The sequence below is a fragment of the Taudactylus pleione genome, unplaced genomic scaffold, assembly GCF_031769625.1.
Source record: "Taudactylus pleione unplaced genomic scaffold, aTauple2 ptg000969l, whole genome shotgun sequence".
Classification (NCBI taxonomy): Eukaryota; Metazoa; Chordata; class Amphibia; order Anura; family Myobatrachidae; genus Taudactylus; species Taudactylus pleione.
In genome coordinates, this window is record NW_028285370.1 from 572,673 (window position 1) to 590,746 (window position 18,074).

An 18,074-nucleotide genomic window follows, 5' to 3' on the forward strand; every position below is an offset into this window, starting at 1 on the left:
TCAAGCCCATCCTATATAATCCTAAATAAATGTAATATTTTTCTAAGTTAAAAAAGGATAAACTTGCAGAGAACCTATGAACTGTATCAGATGAAACATAGATAAGAGTGCACTTTACACTACGAAGCAGTGCTTCCACGTTCAAGTTTTAAGATCCCTACCTATTTTTCCTGATCAAACTTTGAACTTCAAATGCTGCGGTACACACATAACAACATGAATGATACAAAACTATGGTATAAAGTCACACGGTCGACAGTTACTATGACATTCAAACTGTTGACACAACAATGCTGACATGTTCAACATGTCAACAGACACCACATGGACATCCTGTGAATGTTGACATGTTTAAAAGTATAAGATGTCGACATTATGCACATCAACATGAGAACTGTCGAACTAACATACCACACCCCAAAACTACAATATACAAAAAAAAGGTAAAAACATAACATTTTACCATAAATCAAAAACAAATTGAATGTAAACTGAAAAAGAGAATCAGAAATTGGAAACAGTAAAACTCCTAAACTGGGTCAAATTTTCATGCAAACAAACTAAAACAAAAGGAAACTACCTAATTTACCTCTTCAACTTCCTTGAAATACCATAACATAAGGATGGCCATCAACCATCAATGGTTTTTAAAACGGTGGCCGGGCGATGTTAATTAGTTTTCCCATCGCTGGATGAGAGAGAGACAATGTATTTTTTTACTTTAACTGGACGGAGCTTAGCCCCGCCCCTTTCTTGAATTAGTCCGTGGCCCATCGTACCCCCAGCAGTGGTGGCCATCGAAGGGGTGCAAATCATCAATGATTTACCATAGATGGTTTTTGTGCCATGGATGGTAATCACCAATGGCCATCCCAACCATAACAGTACAAGAATACTAAAACTATGGCAATAGAGTATTCATGATAACCTTCTAAAACATTAGAAGCTATGGTTTTCCAAAACAATTTTGATATTCTGTATTTTACCAGTGAATAAGCCAAGCATCAAAAAATTACATGAAACTCATGGTTGTTCCTCTCCACGGAAATCTTTAGTAAAAGGCGAAAGATTTATTCGATCTGAAGAGAAACCAGAGTATACTAAAGAAGTGTCATGATTATCTCCCCGGATTCAAACAGACCTCAGTTTACCAAGAGAGAGGATTTTAGACACATATATGAAACAATTTTCAAACATAAACTATAAAATACTAATATATATACAACAGAAAAATTAAAAGGGCAAAATTTTACTTCCAAAATGCAAAATCAAAACAAACAATAAAAAAACCACTGCAATGTATCAGATGCATCATGGGAAAGTATTCAAATGAGACTACCAAGTAAAGAAAGAATTACAGTCAGAATTGTCGAATGGTGATTCAAAACCAGTTCTTCAACTTGGTCGAGTACCTACAGACAACACTATGGTATACAGTGCTGGAATAACATCTTGGTAACAGAGTATTCTGGAGAATCATCTACAAGAGAAGAAACACATTTATTTCCCCAGTTTTACATTAAAAAACAAAATCAACATTTAAATGTCAAATTCTAAAAAATTGAATGAAAAAATTGACATTTCTGAATTTCACTAGTAAATAAGCCCAGCATCCGTCAACCAGACAGCATATAAAAAACTTGCATGAAATTCATGAAAATCTTTAGTAAATGACAAAAGATTTATTTGATCTTAAGAAAAAGACAAGTACACCGAGTGTCACTGTTACCTCCCTGGATGCAAACAGACCTCATTTCAACAAGCGAGAGGACAGAACAAACTTATAGTTGTTATTATTATTCTTATCATTTATTTATATGGCGCCACAAGTGTTCCGCAGCACCTTACAAAGTACATAAACAAATAGGTGACCAGTGACTTACAGTACAGTACAAAACAAAGCAGGACAAGGACATGGATAATATACATTGCTACATACCACCCACATAGGCAGCAAAGCATAAGCAACCAAGTGCTAGGTGCCCTAGTGGGGAGTAAGAAGTAGAAGAAAGTAAAGTAGGGAGAAGCACAAGAGGCACAATTTTCAAGCCCATCCTATATAATCCTAAATAAATGTAATATTTTTCTAAGTTAAAAAAGGATAAACTTGCAGAGAACCTATGAACTGTATCAGATGAAACATAGATAAGAGTGCACTTTACACTACGAAGCAGTGTTTCCACGTTCAAGTTTTCAGATCCCTACCTATTTTTCCTGGTCAAACTTTGAACTTCAAATGCTGCGGTACACACATAACAACATGAATGATACAAAACTATGGTATAAAGACACACGGTCGACAGTTACCATCACATTCAAAATGTCGACACAACAATACTGACGTGTTCAACATGTCAACAGACACCACATGGACATCCTCTGAATGTTGACATGTTTAAAAGTATAACATGTCGACATTATGCACATCAACATGAGAACTGTCGAACTAACATACCACACCCCAAAACTACTATATACAAAAAAAAGGAAAAACATCATATTTTACCATAAGTCAAAAACAAATTGAATGTAAACCGAAAAAGAGAATCAGAAATTGGAAACAGTAAAACTTCTAAACTGGGTCAAATTTTCATGCAAACAAACTAAAACAAAAGGAAACTACCTAATTTACCTCTTCAACTTCCTTGAAATACTATAACATAAAGATGGCCATCAACCATCAATGTTTTTAAAAACGGTGGCCGGGCGATGTTAATTAGTTTTCCCATCGATGGATGAGAGAGAGACAAAGTTTTTTTTACTTTAACTGGACGGATCTTAGCCCGGCCCCTTTCTTGAATTAGTCCGTGGCCCATCGTACCCCCAGCAGTGGTGGCCATCAAAGGGGTGCAAATCATCAATGACTCCCCATAGATGGTTTTTGTGCCATGGATAGTAATCACCAATGGCCATCCCAACCAGAACAGTACAAGAATACTAAAACTATGGCAATAGAGTATTCATGATAACCTTCTAAAACATTAGAAGCTATGGTTTTCCAAAACAATTTTGATATTCTGTATTTTACCAGTGAATAAGCCAAGCATCAGCCAGGCATCAAAAAATTACATGAAACTCATGGTTGTTCCTCTCCACGGAAATCTTTAGTAAAAGGCGAAAGATTTATTCAATCTGAAGAGAAACCAGAGTATACTAAAGAAGTGTCATGATTATCTCCCCGGATTCAAACAGACCTCAGTTTACCAAGAGAGAGGATTTTAGACACATATATGAAACAATTTTCAAACATAAACTATAAAATACTAATATATTTACAACAGAAAAATTAAAAGGGCAAAATTTAACTTCCAAAATGCAAAATCAAAACAAACAAAAAAAAAACCACTGCAATGTATCAGATGCATCATGGGAAAGTATTCAAATGAGACTACCAAGTAAAGAAAGAATTACAGTCAGAATTGTCGAATGGTGATTCAAAACCAGTTCTTCAACTTGGTCGAGTACCTACAGACAACACTATGGTATACAGTGCTGGAATAACATCTTGGTAACAGAGTATTCTGGAGAATCATCTACAAGAGAAGAAACACATTTATTTCCCCAGTTTTACATTAAAAAACAAAATCAACATTTAAATGTCAAATTCTAAAAAATTGAATGAAAAAATTGACATTTCTGAATTTCACTAGTAAATAAGCCCAGCATCCGTCAACCAGACAGCATATAAAAAACTTGCATGAAATTCATGAAAATCTTTAGTAAATGACAAAAGATTTATTTGATCTTAAGAAAAAGACAAGTACACTGAGTGTCACTGTTACCTCCCTGGATGCAAACAGACCTCATTTCAACAAGCGAGAGGACAGAACAAACTTATAGTTGTTATTATTATTCTTATCATTTATTTATATGGCGCCACAAGTGTTCCGCAGCACCTTACAAAGTACATAAACAAATAGGTGACCAGTGACTTACAGTACAATACAAAACAAAGCAGGACAAGGACATGGATAATATACACTGCTACATACCACCCACATAGGCAGCAAAGCATAAGCAACCAAGTGCTAGGTGCCCTAGTGGGGAGTAAGAAGTAGATGAAAGTAAAGTAGGGAGAAGCACAAGAGGCACAATTTTCAAGCCCATCCTATATAATCCTAAATAAATGTAATATTTTTCTAAGTTAAAAAAGGATAAACTTGCAGAGAACCTATGAACTGTATCAGATGAAACATAGATAAGAGTGCACTTTACACTACGAAGCAGTGTTTCCACATTCAAGTTTTAAGATCCCTACCTATTTTTCCTGATCAAACTTTGAACTTCAAATGCTGCGGTACACACATAACAACATGAATGATACAAAACTATGGTATAAAGTCACACGGTCGACAGTTACTATGACATTCAAAATGTTGACACAACAATGCTGACATGTTCAACATGTCAACAGACACCACATGGACATCCTGTGAATGTTGACATGTTTAAAAGTATAAGATGTCGACATTATGCACATCAACATGAGAACTGTCGAACTAACATACCACACTCCAAAACTACAATATACAAAAAAAAGGTAAAAACATAACATTTTACCATAAATCAAAAACAAATTGAATGTAAACTGAAAAAGAGAATCAGAAATTGGAAACAGTAAAACTCCTAAACTGGGTCAAATTTTCATGCAAACAAACTAAAACAAAAGGAAACTACCTAATTTACCTCTTCAACTTCCTTGAAATACCATAACATAAGGATGGCCATCAACCATCAATGGTTTTTAAAACGGTGGCCGGGCGATGTTAATTAGTTTTCCCATCGCTGGATGAGAGAGAGACAATGTATTTTTTTACTTTAACTGGACGGAGCTTAGCCCCGCCCCTTTCTTGAATTAGTCCGTGGCCCATCGTACCCCCAGCAGTGGTGGCCATCAAAGGGGTGCAAATCATCAATGACTCCCCATAGATGGTTTTTGTGCCATGGATAGTAATCACCAATGGCCATCCCAACCATAACAGTACAAGAATACTAAAACTATGGCAATAGAGTATTCATGATAACCTTCTAAAACATTAGAAGCTATGGTTTTCCAAAACAATTTTGATATTCTGTATTTTACCAGTGAATAAGCCAAGCATCAGCCAGGCATCAAAAAATTACATGAAACTCATGGTTGTTCCTCTCCACGGAAATCTTTAGTAAAAGGCGAAAGATTTATTCAATCTGAAGAGAAACCAGAGTATACTAAAGAAGTGTCATGATTATCTCCCCGGATTCAAACAGACCTCAGTTTACCAAGAGAGAGGATTTTAGACACATATATGAAACAATTTTCAAACATAAACTATAAAATACTAATATATTTACAACAGAAAAATTAAAAGGGCAAAATTTAACTTCCAAAATGCAAAATCAAAACAAACAAAAAAAAAACCACTGCAATGTATCAGATGCATCATGGGAAAGTATTCAAATGAGACTACCAAGTAAAGAAAGAATTACAGTCAGAATTGTCGAATGGTGATTCAAAACCAGTTCTTCAACTTGGTCGAGTACCTACAGACAACACTATGGTATACAGTGCTGGAATAACATCTTGGTAACAGAGTATTCTGGAGAATCATCTACAAGAGAAGAAACACATTTATTTCCCCAGTTTTACATTAAAAAACAAAATCAACATTTAAATGTCAAATTCTAAAAAATTGAATGAAAAAATTGACATTTCTGAATTTCACTAGTAAATAAGCCCAGCATCCGTCAACCAGACAGCATATAAAAAACTTGCATGAAATTCATGAAAATCTTTAGTAAATGACAAAAGATTTATTTGATCTTAAGAAAAAGACAAGTACACTGAGTGTCACTGTTACCTCCCTGGATGCAAACAGACCTCATTTCAACAAGCGAGAGGACAGAACAAACTTATAGTTGTTATTATTATTCTTATCATTTATTTATATGGCGCCACAAGTGTTCCGCAGCACCTTACAAAGTACATAAACAAATAGGTGACCAGTGACTTACAGTACAATACAAAACAAAGCAGGACAAGGACATGGATAATATACACTGCTACATACCACCCACATAGGCAGCAAAGCATAAGCAACCAAGTGCTAGGTGCCCTAGTGGGGAGTAAGAAGTAGATGAAAGTAAAGTAGGGAGAAGCACAAGAGGCACAATTTTCAAGCCCATCCTATATAATCCTAAATAAATGTAATATTTTTCTAAGTTAAAAAAGGATAAACTTGCAGAGAACCTATGAACTGTATCAGATGAAACATAGATAAGAGTGCACTTTACACTACGAAGCAGTGTTTCCACGTTCAAGTTTTAAGATCCCTACCTATTTTTCCTGGTCAAACTTTGAACTTCAAATGCTGCGGTACACACATAACAACATGAATGATACAAAACTATGGTATAAAGTCACACGGTCGACAGTTACCATCACATTCAAAATGTCGACACAACAATGCAGACATGTTCAACATGTCAACAGACACCACATGGACATCCTCTGAATGTTGACATGTTTAAAAGTATAACATGTCGACATTATGCACATCAACATGAGAACTGTCGAACTAACATACCACACCCCAAAACTACAATATACAAAAAAAGGTAAAAACATAATATGTTACCATAAATCAAAAACAAATTAAATGTAAACCGAAAAAGAGAATCAGAAATTGGAAACAGTAAAACTTCTAAACTGGGTAAAATTTTCATACAAACAAACTAAAACAAAAGGAAACTACCTAATTTACCTCTTCAACTTCCTTGAAATACCATAACATAAAGATGGCCATCAACCATCAATGTTTTTTAAAACGGTGGCCGGGCGATGTTAATTAGTTTTCCCATCGATGGATGAGAGAGAGACAATTTTTTTTTTTACTTTAACTGGACGGATCTAGCCCAGCCCCTTTCTTGAATTAGTCCGTGGCCCATCGTACCCCCAGCAGTGGTGGCCATCAAAGGGGTGCAAATCATCAATGATTTACCATAGATGGTTTTTGTGCCATGGATGGTAATCACCAATGGCCATCCCAACCAGAACAGTACAAGAATACTAAAACTATGGCAATAGAGTATTCATGATAACCTTCTAAAACATTAGAAGCTATGGTTTTCCAAAACAATTTTGATATTCGGTATTTTACCAGTGAATAAGCCAAGCATCAGCCAGGCATCAAAAAATTACATGAAACTCATGGTTGTTCCTCTCCACGGAAATCTTTAGTAAAAGGCGAAAGATTTATTCGATCTGAAGAGAAACCAGAGTATACTAAAGAAGTGTCATGATTATCTCCCCGGATTCAAACAGACCTCAGTTTACCAAGAGAGAGGATTTTAGACACATATATGAAACAATTTTCAAACATAAACTATAAAATACTAATATATTTACAACAGAAAAATTAAAAGGGCAAAATTTTACTTCCAAAATGCAAAATCAAAACAAACAATAAAAAAACCACTGCAATGTATCAGATGCATCATGGGAAAGTATTCAAATGAGACTACCAAGTAAAGAAAGAATTACAGTCAGAATTGTCGAATGGTGATTCAAAACCAGTTCTTCAACTTGGTCGAGTACCTACAGACAACACTATGGTATACAGTGCTGGAATAACATCTTGGTAACAGAGTATTCTGGAGAATCATCTACAAGAGAAGAAACACATTTATTTCCCCAGTTTTACATTAAAAAACAAAATCAACATTTAAATGTCAAATTCTAAAAAATTTAATGAAAAAATTGACATTTCTGAATTTCACTAGTAAATAAGCCCAGCATCCGTCAACAAGACAGCATATAAAAAACTTGCATGAAATTCATGAAAATCTTTAGTAAATGACAAAAGATTTATTTGATCTTAAGAAAAAGACAAGTACACTGAGTGTCACTGTTACCTCCCTGGATGCAAACAGACCTCATTTCAACAAGCGAGAGGACAGAACAAACTTATAGTTATTATTATTCTTATAATTTATTTATATGGCGCCACAAGTGTTCCGCAGCACCTTACAAAGTACATAAACAAATAGGTGACCAGTGACTTACAGTACAATACAAAACAAAGCAGGACAAGGACATGGATAATATACATTGCTACATACCACCCACATAGGCAGCAAAGAATAAGCAACCAAGTGCTAGGTGCCCTAGTGGGGAGTAAGAAGTAGATGAAAGTAAAGTAGGGAGAAGCACAAGAGGCACAATTTTCAAGCCCATCCTATATAATCCTAAATAAATGTAATATTTTTCTAAGTTAAAAAAGGATAAACTTGCAGAGAACCTATGAACTGTATCAGATGAAACATAGATAAGAGTGCACTTTACACTACGAAGCAGTGCTTCCACGTTCAAGTTTTAAGATCCCTACCTATTTTTCCTGATCAAACTTTGAACTTCAAATGCTGCGGTACACACATAACAACATGAATGATACAAAACTATGGTATAAAGTCACACGGTCGACAGTTACTATGACATTCAAAATGTTGACACAACAATGCTGACATGTTCAACATGTCAACAGACACCACATGGACATCCTGTGAATGTTGACATGTTTAAAAGTATAAGATGTCGACATTATGCACATCAACATGAGAACTGTCGAACTAACATACCACACCCCAAAACTACAATATACAAAAAAAAGGTAAAAACATAACATTTTACCATAAATCAAAAACAAATTGAATGTAAACTGAAAAAGAGAATCAGAAATTGGAAACAGTAAAACTCCTAAACTGGGTCAAATTTTCATGCAAACAAACTAAAACAAAAGGAAACTACCTAATTTACCTCTTCAACTTCCTTGAAATACCATAACATAAGGATGGCCATCAACCATCAATGGTTTTTAAAACGGTGGCCGGGCGATGTTAATTAGTTTTCCCATCGCTGGATGAGAGAGAGACAATGTATTTTTTTACTTTAACTGGACGGAGCTTAGCCCCGCCCCTTTCTTGAATTAGTCCGTGGCCCATCGTACCCCCAGCAGTGGTGGCCATCGAAGGGGTGCAAATCATCAATGATTTACCATAGATGGTTTTTGTGCCATGGATGGTAATCACCAATGGCCATCCCAACCATAACAGTACAAGAATACTAAAACTATGGCAATAGAGTATTCATGATAACCTTCTAAAACATTAGAAGCTATGGTTTTCCAAAACAATTTTGATATTCTGTATTTTACCAGTGAATAAGCCAAGCATCAGCCAGGCATCAAAAAATTACATGAAACTCATGGTTGTTCCTCTCCACGGAAATCTTTAGTAAAAGGCGAAAGATTTATTCGATCTGAAGAGAAACCAGAGTATACTAAAGAAGTGTCATGATTATCTCCCCGGATTCAAACAGACCTCAGTTTACCAAGAGAGAGGATTTTAGACACATATATGAAACAATTTTCAAACATAAACTATAAAATACTAATATATATACAACAGAAAAATTAAAAGGGCAAAATTTTACTTCCAAAATGCAAAATCAAAACAAACAATAAAAAAACCACTGCAATGTATCAGATGCATCATGGGAAAGTATTCAAATGAGACTACCAAGTAAAGAAAGAATTACAGTCAGAATTGTCGAATGGTGATTCAAAACCAGTTCTTCAACTTGGTCGAGTACCTACAGACAACACTATGGTATACAGTGCTGGAATAACATCTTGGTAACAGAGTATTCTGGAGAATCATCTACAAGAGAAGAAACACATTTATTTCCCCAGTTTTACATTAAAAAACAAAATCAACATTTAAATGTCAAATTCTAAAAAATTGAATGAAAAAATTGACATTTCTGAATTTCACTAGTAAATAAGCCCAGCATCCGTCAACCAGACAGCATATAAAAAACTTGCATGAAATTCATGAAAATCTTTAGTAAATGACAAAAGATTTATTTGATCTTAAGAAAAAGACAAGTACACCGAGTGTCACTGTTACCTCCCTGGATGCAAACAGACCTCATTTCAACAAGCGAGAGGACAGAACAAACTTATAGTTGTTATTATTATTCTTATCATTTATTTATATGGCGCCACAAGTGTTCCGCAGCACCTTACAAAGTACATAAACAAATAGGTGACCAGTGACTTACAGTACAGTACAAAACAAAGCAGGACAAGGACATGGATAATATACATTGCTACATACCACCCACATAGGCAGCAAAGCATAAGCAACCAAGTGCTAGGTGCCCTAGTGGGGAGTAAGAAGTAGAAGAAAGTAAAGTAGGGAGAAGCACAAGAGGCACAATTTTCAAGCCCATCCTATATAATCCTAAATAAATGTAATATTTTTCTAAGTTAAAAAAGGATAAACTTGCAGAGAACCTATGAACTGTATCAGATGAAACATAGATAAGAGTGCACTTTACACTACGAAGCAGTGTTTCCACGTTCAAGTTTTCAGATCCCTACCTATTTTTCCTGGTCAAACTTTGAACTTCAAATGCTGCGGTACACACATAACAACATGAATGATACAAAACTATGGTATAAAGACACACGGTCGACAGTTACCATCACATTCAAAATGTCGACACAACAATACTGACGTGTTCAACATGTCAACAGACACCACATGGACATCCTCTGAATGTTGACATGTTTAAAAGTATAACATGTCGACATTATGCACATCAACATGAGAACTGTCGAACTAACATACCACACCCCAAAACTACTATATACAAAAAAAAGGAAAAACATCATATTTTACCATAAGTCAAAAACAAATTGAATGTAAACCGAAAAAGAGAATCAGAAATTGGAAACAGTAAAACTTCTAAACTGGGTCAAATTTTCATGCAAACAAACTAAAACAAAAGGAAACTACCTAATTTACCTCTTCAACTTCCTTGAAATACCATAACATAAAGATGGCCATCAACCATCAATGTTTTTAAAAACGGTGGCCGGGCGATGTTAATTAGTTTTCCCATCGATGGATGAGAGAGAGACAAAGTTTTTTTTACTTTAACTGGACGGATCTTAGCCCGGCCCCTTTCTTGAATTAGTCCGTGGCCCATCGTACCCCCAGCAGTGGTGGCCATCAAAGGGGTGCAAATCATCAATGACTCCCCATAGATGGTTTTTGTGCCATGGATAGTAATCACCAATGGCCATCCCAACCAGAACAGTACAAGAATACTAAAACTATGGCAATAGAGTATTCATGATAACCTTCTAAAACATTAGAAGCTATGGTTTTCCAAAACAATTTTGATATTCTGTATTTTACCAGTGAATAAGCCAAGCATCAGCCAGGCATCAAAAAATTACATGAAACTCATGGTTGTTCCTCTCCACGGAAATCTTTAGTAAAAGGCGAAAGATTTATTCAATCTGAAGAGAAACCAGAGTATACTAAAGAAGTGTCATGATTATCTCCCCGGATTCAAACAGACCTCAGTTTACCAAGAGAGAGGATTTTAGACACATATATGAAACAATTTTCAAACATAAACTATAAAATACTAATATATTTACAACAGAAAAATTAAAAGGGCAAAATTTAACTTCCAAAATGCAAAATCAAAACAAACAAAAAAAAAACCACTGCAATGTATCAGATGCATCATGGGAAAGTATTCAAATGAGACTACCAAGTAAAGAAAGAATTACAGTCAGAATTGTCGAATGGTGATTCAAAACCAGTTCTTCAACTTGGTCGAGTACCTACAGACAACACTATGGTATACAGTGCTGGAATAACATCTTGGTAACAGAGTATTCTGGAGAATCATCTACAAGAGAAGAAACACATTTATTTCCCCAGTTTTACATTAAAAAACAAAATCAACATTTAAATGTCAAATTCTAAAAAATTGAATGAAAAAATTGACATTTCTGAATTTCACTAGTAAATAAGCCCAGCATCCGTCAACCAGACAGCATATAAAAAACTTGCATGAAATTCATGAAAATCTTTAGTAAATGACAAAAGATTTATTTGATCTTAAGAAAAAGACAAGTACACTGAGTGTCACTGTTACCTCCCTGGATGCAAACAGACCTCATTTCAACAAGCGAGAGGACAGAACAAACTTATAGTTGTTATTATTATTCTTATCATTTATTTATATGGCGCCACAAGTGTTCCGCAGCACCTTACAAAGTACATAAACAAATAGGTGACCAGTGACTTACAGTACAATACAAAACAAAGCAGGACAAGGACATGGATAATATACACTGCTACATACCACCCACATAGGCAGCAAAGCATAAGCAACCAAGTGCTAGGTGCCCTAGTGGGGAGTAAGAAGTAGATGAAAGTAAAGTAGGGAGAAGCACAAGAGGCACAATTTTCAAGCCCATCCTATATAATCCTAAATAAATGTAATATTTTTCTAAGTTAAAAAAGGATAAACTTGCAGAGAACCTATGAACTGTATCAGATGAAACATAGATAAGAGTGCACTTTACACTACGAAGCAGTGTTTCCACATTCAAGTTTTAAGATCCCTACCTATTTTTCCTGATCAAACTTTGAACTTCAAATGCTGCGGTACACACATAACAACATGAATGATACAAAACTATGGTATAAAGTCACACGGTCGACAGTTACTATGACATTCGAAATGTTGACACAACAATGCTGACATGTTCAACATGTCAACAGACACCACATGGACATCCTGTGAATGTTGACATGTTTAAAAGTATAAGATGTCGACATTATGCACATCAACATGAGAACTGTCGAACTAACATACCACACCCCAAAACTACAATATACAAAAAAAAGGTAAAAACATAACATTTTACCATAAATCAAAAACAAATTGAATGTAAACTGAAAAAGAGAATCAGAAATTGGAAACAGTAAAACTCCTAAACTGGGTCAAATTTTCATGCAAACAAACTAAAACAAAAGGAAACTACCTAATTTACCTCTTCAACTTCCTTGAAATACCATAACATAAGGATGGCCATCAACCATCAATGGTTTTTAAAACGGTGGCCGGGCGATGTTAATTAGTTTTCCCATCGCTGGATGAGAGAGAGACAATGTATTTTTTTACTTTAACTGGACGGAGCTTAGCCCCGCCCCTTTCTTGAATTAGTCCGTGGCCCATCGTACCCCCAGCAGTGGTGGCCATCGAAGGGGTGCAAATCATCAATGATTTATCATAGATGGTTTTTGTGCCATGGATGGTAATCACCAATGGCCATCCCAACCATAACAGTACAAGAATACTAAAACTATGGCAATAGAGTATTCATGATAACCTTCTAAAACATTAGAAGCTATGGTTTTCCAAAACAATTGTGATATTCTGTATTTTACCAGTGAATAAGCCAAGCATCAGCCAGGCATCAAAAAATTACATGAAACTCATGGTTGTTCCTCTCCACGGAAATCTTTAGTAAAAGGCGAAAGATTTATTCGATCTGAAGAGAAACCAGAGTATACTAAAGAAGTGTCATGATTATCTCCCCGGATTCAAACAGACCTCAGTTTACCAAGAGAGAGGATTTTAGACACATATATGAAACAATTTTCAAACATAAACTATAAAATACTAATATATATACAACAGAAAAATTAAAAGGGCAAAATTTTACTTCCAAAATGCAAAATCAAAACAAACAATAAAAAAACCACTGCAATGTATCAGATGCATCATGGGAAAGTATTCAAATGAGACTACCAAGTAAAGAAAGAATTACAGTCAGAATTGTCGAATGGTGATTCAAAACCAGTTCTTCAACTTGGTCGAGTACCTACAGACAACACTATGGTATACAGTGCTGGAATAACATCTTGGTAACAGAGTATTCTGGAGAATCATCTACAAGAGAAGAAACACATTTATTTCCCCAGTTTTACATTAAAAAACAAAATCAACATTTAAATGTCAAATTCTAAAAAATTGAATGAAAAAATTGACATTTCTGAATTTCACTAGTAAATAAGCCCAGCATCCGTCAACCAGACAGCATATAAAAAACTTGCATGAAATTCATGAAAATCTTTAGTAAATGACAAAAGATTTATTTGATCTTAAGAAAAAGACAAGTACACCGAGTGTCACTGTTACCTCCCTGGATGCAAACAGACCTCATTTCAACAAGCGAGAGGACAGAACAAACTTATAGTTGTTATTATTATTCTTATCATTTATTTATATGGCGCCACAAGTGTTCCGCAGCACCTTACAAAGTACATAAACAAATAGGTGACCAGTGACTTACAGTACAGTACAAAACAAAGCAGGACAAGGACATGGATAATATACATTGCTACATACCACCCACATAGGCAGCAAAGCATAAGCAACCAAGTGCTAGGTGCCCTAGTGGGGAGTAAGAAGTAGAAGAAAGTAAAGTAGGGAGAAGCACAAGAGGCACAATTTTCAAGCCCATCCTATATAATCCTAAATAAATGTAATATTTTTCTAAGTTAAAAAAGGATAAACTTGCAGAGAACCTATGAACTGTATCAGATGAAACATAGATAAGAGTGCACTTTACACTACGAAGCAGTGTTTCCACGTTCAAGTTTTCAGATCCCTACCTATTTTTCCTGGTCAAACTTTGAACTTCAAATGCTGCGGTACACACATAACAACATGAATGATACAAAACTATGGTATAAAGACACACGGTCGACAGTTACCATCACATTCAAAATGTCGACACAACAATACTGACGTGTTCAACATGTCAACAGACACCACATGGACATCCTCTGAATGTTGACATGTTTAAAAGTATAACATGTCGACATTATGCACATCAACATGAGAACTGTCGAACTAACATACCACACCCCAAAACTACTATATACAAAAAAAAGGAAAAACATCATATTTTACCATAAGTCAAAAACAAATTGAATGTAAACCGAAAAAGAGAATCAGAAATTGGAAACAGTAAAACTTCTAAACTGGGTCAAATTTTCATGCAAACAAACTAAAACAAAAGGAAACTACCTAATTTACCTCTTCAACTTCCTTGAAATACCATAACATAAAGATGGCCATCAACCATCAATGTTTTTAAAAACGGTGGCCGGGCGATGTTAATTAGTTTTCCCATCGATGGATGAGAGAGAGACAATTTTTTTTTTTACTTTAACTGGACGGATCTAGCCCAGCCCCTTTCTTGAATTAGTCCGTGGCCCATCGTACCCCCAGCAGTGGTGGCCATCAAAGGGGTGCAAATCATCAATGATTTACCATAGATGGTTTTTGTGCCATGGATGGTAATCACCAATGGCCATCCCAACCATAACAGTACAAGAATACTAAAACTATGGCAATAGAGTATTCATGATAACCTTCTAAAACATTAGAAGCTATGGTTTTCCAAAACAATTGTGATATTCTGTATTTTACCAGTAAATAAGCCAAGCATCAGCCAGGCATCAAAAAATTACATGAAACTCATGGTTGTTCCTCTCCACGGAAATCTTTAGTAAAAGGCGAAAGATTTATTCAATCTGAAGAGAAACCAGAGTATACTAAAGAAGTGTCATGATTATCTCCCCGGATTCAAACAGACCTCAGTTTACCAAGAGAGAGGATTTTAGACACATATATGAAACAATTTTCAAACATAAACTATAAAATACTAATATATATACAACAGAAAAATTAAAAGGGCAAAATTTTACTTCCAAAATGCAAAATCAAAACAAACAATAAAAAAACCACTGCAATGTATCAGATGCATCATGGGAAAGTATTCAAATGAGACTACCAAGTAAAGAAAGAATTACAGTCAGAATTGTCGAATGGTGATTCAAAACCAGTTCTTCAACTTGGTCGAGTACCTACAGACAACACTATGGTATACAGTGCTGGAATAACATCTTGGTAACAGAGTATTCTGGAGAATCATCTACAAGAGAAGAAACACATTTATTTCCCCAGTTTTACATTAAAAAACAAAATCAACATTTAAATGTCAAATTCTAAAAAATTGAATGAAAAAATTGACATTTCTGAATTTCACTAGTAAATAAGCCCAGCATCCGTCAACCAGACAGCATATAAAAAACTTGCATGAAATTCATGAAAATCTTTAGTAAATGACAAAAGATTTATTTGATCTTAAGAAAAAGACAAGTACACTGAGTGTCACTGTTACCTCCCTGGATGCAAACAGACCTCATTTCAACAAGCGAGAGGACAGAACAAACTTATAGTTGTTATTATTATTCTTATCATTTATTTATATGGCGCCACAAGTGTTCCGCAGCACCTTACAAAGTACATAAACAAATAGGTGACCAGTGACTTACAGTACAATACAAAACAAAGCAGGACAAGGACATGGATAATATACACTGCTACATACCACCCACATAGGCAGCAAAGCATAAGCAACCAAGTGCTAGGTGCCCTAGTGGGGAGTAAGAAGTAGATGAAAATAAAGTAGGGAGAAGCACAAGAGGCACAATTTTCAAGCCCATCCTATATAATCCTAAATAAATGTAATATTTTTCTAAGTTAAAAAAGGATAAACTTGCAGAGAACCTATGAACTGTATCAGATGAAACATAGATAAGAGTGCACTTTACACTACGAAGCAGTGTTTCCACGTTCAAGTTTTCAGATCCCTACCTATTTTTCCTGGTCAAACTTTGAACTTCAAATGCTGCGGTACACACATAACAACATGAATGATACAAAACTATGGTATAAAGTCACACGGTCGACAGTTACCATCACATTCAAAATGTCGACACAACAATGCAGACGTGTTCAACATGTCAGCAGACACCACATGGATATCCTCTGAATGTTGACATGTTTAAAAGTATAACATGTCGACATTATGCACATCAACATGAGAACTGTCGAACTAACATACCACACCCCAAAACTACAATATACAAAAAAAGGTAAAAACATAATATTTTACCATAAATCAAAAACAAATTAAATGTAAACCGAAAAAGAGAATCAGAAATTAGAAACAGTAAAACTTCTAAACTGGGTAAAATTTTCATGCAAACAAACTAAAACAAAAGGAAACTACCTAATTTACCTCTTCAACTTCCTTGAAATACCTTAACATAAAGATGGCCATCAACCATCAATGTTTTTTAAAACGGTGGCCGGGCGATGTTAATTAGTTTTGCCATCGATGGATGAGAGAGAGACAATGTTTTTTTTACTTTAACTGGATGGAGCTTAGCCCCGCCCCTTTCTTGAATTAGTCCGAGGCCCATCGTACCCCCAGCAGTGGTGGCCATCGAAGGATTGCAAATCATCAATGATTCCCTAGAGATGGTTTTTGTGCCACGGATGGTAATCACCAATGGCCATCCCGACCATAACAGTACAAAAATACTAGAACTATGGCAATAGAGTATTCATGATAACCTTCTAAAACATTAGAAGCTATGGTTTTCCAAAACAATTTTGATATTCTGTATTTTACCAGTGAATAAGCCCAGCATCAGCCAGGCATCAAAAAATTACATGAAACTCATGGTTGTTCCTCTCCACGGAAATCTTTAGTAAAAGACGAAAGATTTATTCGATCTGAAGAGAAACCAGAGTATACTAAATAAGTGTCATGATTATCTCCCCGGATTCAAACAGACCTCAGTTTACCAAGAGAGAGGATTTTAGACACATATATGAAACAATTTTCAAACATAAACTATAAAATACTAATATATTTACAACAGAAAAATTAAAAGGGCAAAATTTTACTTCCAAAATGCAAAATCAAAAAAAAAAAAAAAAAACCACTGCAATGTATCAGATGCATCATGGGAAAGTATTCAAATGAGACTACCAAGTAAAGAAAGAATTACAGTCAGAATTGTCGAATGGTGATTCAAAACCAGTTCTTCAACTTGGTCGAATACCTACAGACAACACTATGGTATACAGTGCTGGAATAACATCTTGGTAACAGAGTATTCTGGAGAATCATCTACAAGAGAAGAAACACATTTATTTCCCCAGTTTTACATTAAAAAACAAAATCAACATTTAAATGTCAAATTCTAAAAAATTGAATGAAAAAATTGACATTTCTGAATTTCACTAGTAAATAAGCCCAGCATCCGTCAACCAGACAGCATATAAAAAACTTGCATGA

At 35.2% G+C, this 18,074-nt stretch overlaps 1 protein-coding gene and 9 non-coding genes across 10 annotated transcripts in view; all 10 read right to left on the minus strand.

The window, feature by feature from the left end:
* Nucleotides 1-18,074, minus strand: part of ARMH1 (armadillo like helical domain containing 1) — a 484,180-nt gene that overhangs the window by 91,894 nt on the left and 374,212 nt on the right. The window lies entirely within an intron of this gene.
* On the minus strand, nucleotides 984-1,099 carry LOC148454690 (U5 spliceosomal RNA). The gene has a single exon (XR_015874721.1). It is a non-coding gene; the product is annotated as a U5 spliceosomal RNA (small nuclear RNA).
* Nucleotides 3,038-3,152, minus strand: LOC148454691 (U5 spliceosomal RNA). The gene has a single exon (XR_015874690.1). It is a non-coding gene; the product is annotated as a U5 spliceosomal RNA (small nuclear RNA).
* On the minus strand, nucleotides 5,093-5,207 carry LOC148454692 (U5 spliceosomal RNA). Its single transcript, XR_015874692.1, has one exon. It is a non-coding gene; the product is annotated as a U5 spliceosomal RNA (small nuclear RNA).
* LOC148454693 (U5 spliceosomal RNA) lies at nucleotides 7,146-7,260 on the minus strand. Its single transcript, XR_015874581.1, has one exon. It is a non-coding gene; the product is annotated as a U5 spliceosomal RNA (small nuclear RNA).
* Nucleotides 9,198-9,312, minus strand: LOC148454694 (U5 spliceosomal RNA). The gene has a single exon (XR_015874582.1). It is a non-coding gene; the product is annotated as a U5 spliceosomal RNA (small nuclear RNA).
* On the minus strand, nucleotides 11,251-11,365 carry LOC148454695 (U5 spliceosomal RNA). Its single transcript, XR_015874693.1, has one exon. It is a non-coding gene; the product is annotated as a U5 spliceosomal RNA (small nuclear RNA).
* On the minus strand, nucleotides 13,306-13,420 carry LOC148454696 (U5 spliceosomal RNA). Its single transcript, XR_015874583.1, has one exon. It is a non-coding gene; the product is annotated as a U5 spliceosomal RNA (small nuclear RNA).
* On the minus strand, nucleotides 15,359-15,473 carry LOC148454697 (U5 spliceosomal RNA). The gene has a single exon (XR_015874694.1). It is a non-coding gene; the product is annotated as a U5 spliceosomal RNA (small nuclear RNA).
* LOC148454698 (U5 spliceosomal RNA) lies at nucleotides 17,412-17,526 on the minus strand. Its single transcript, XR_015874703.1, has one exon. It is a non-coding gene; the product is annotated as a U5 spliceosomal RNA (small nuclear RNA).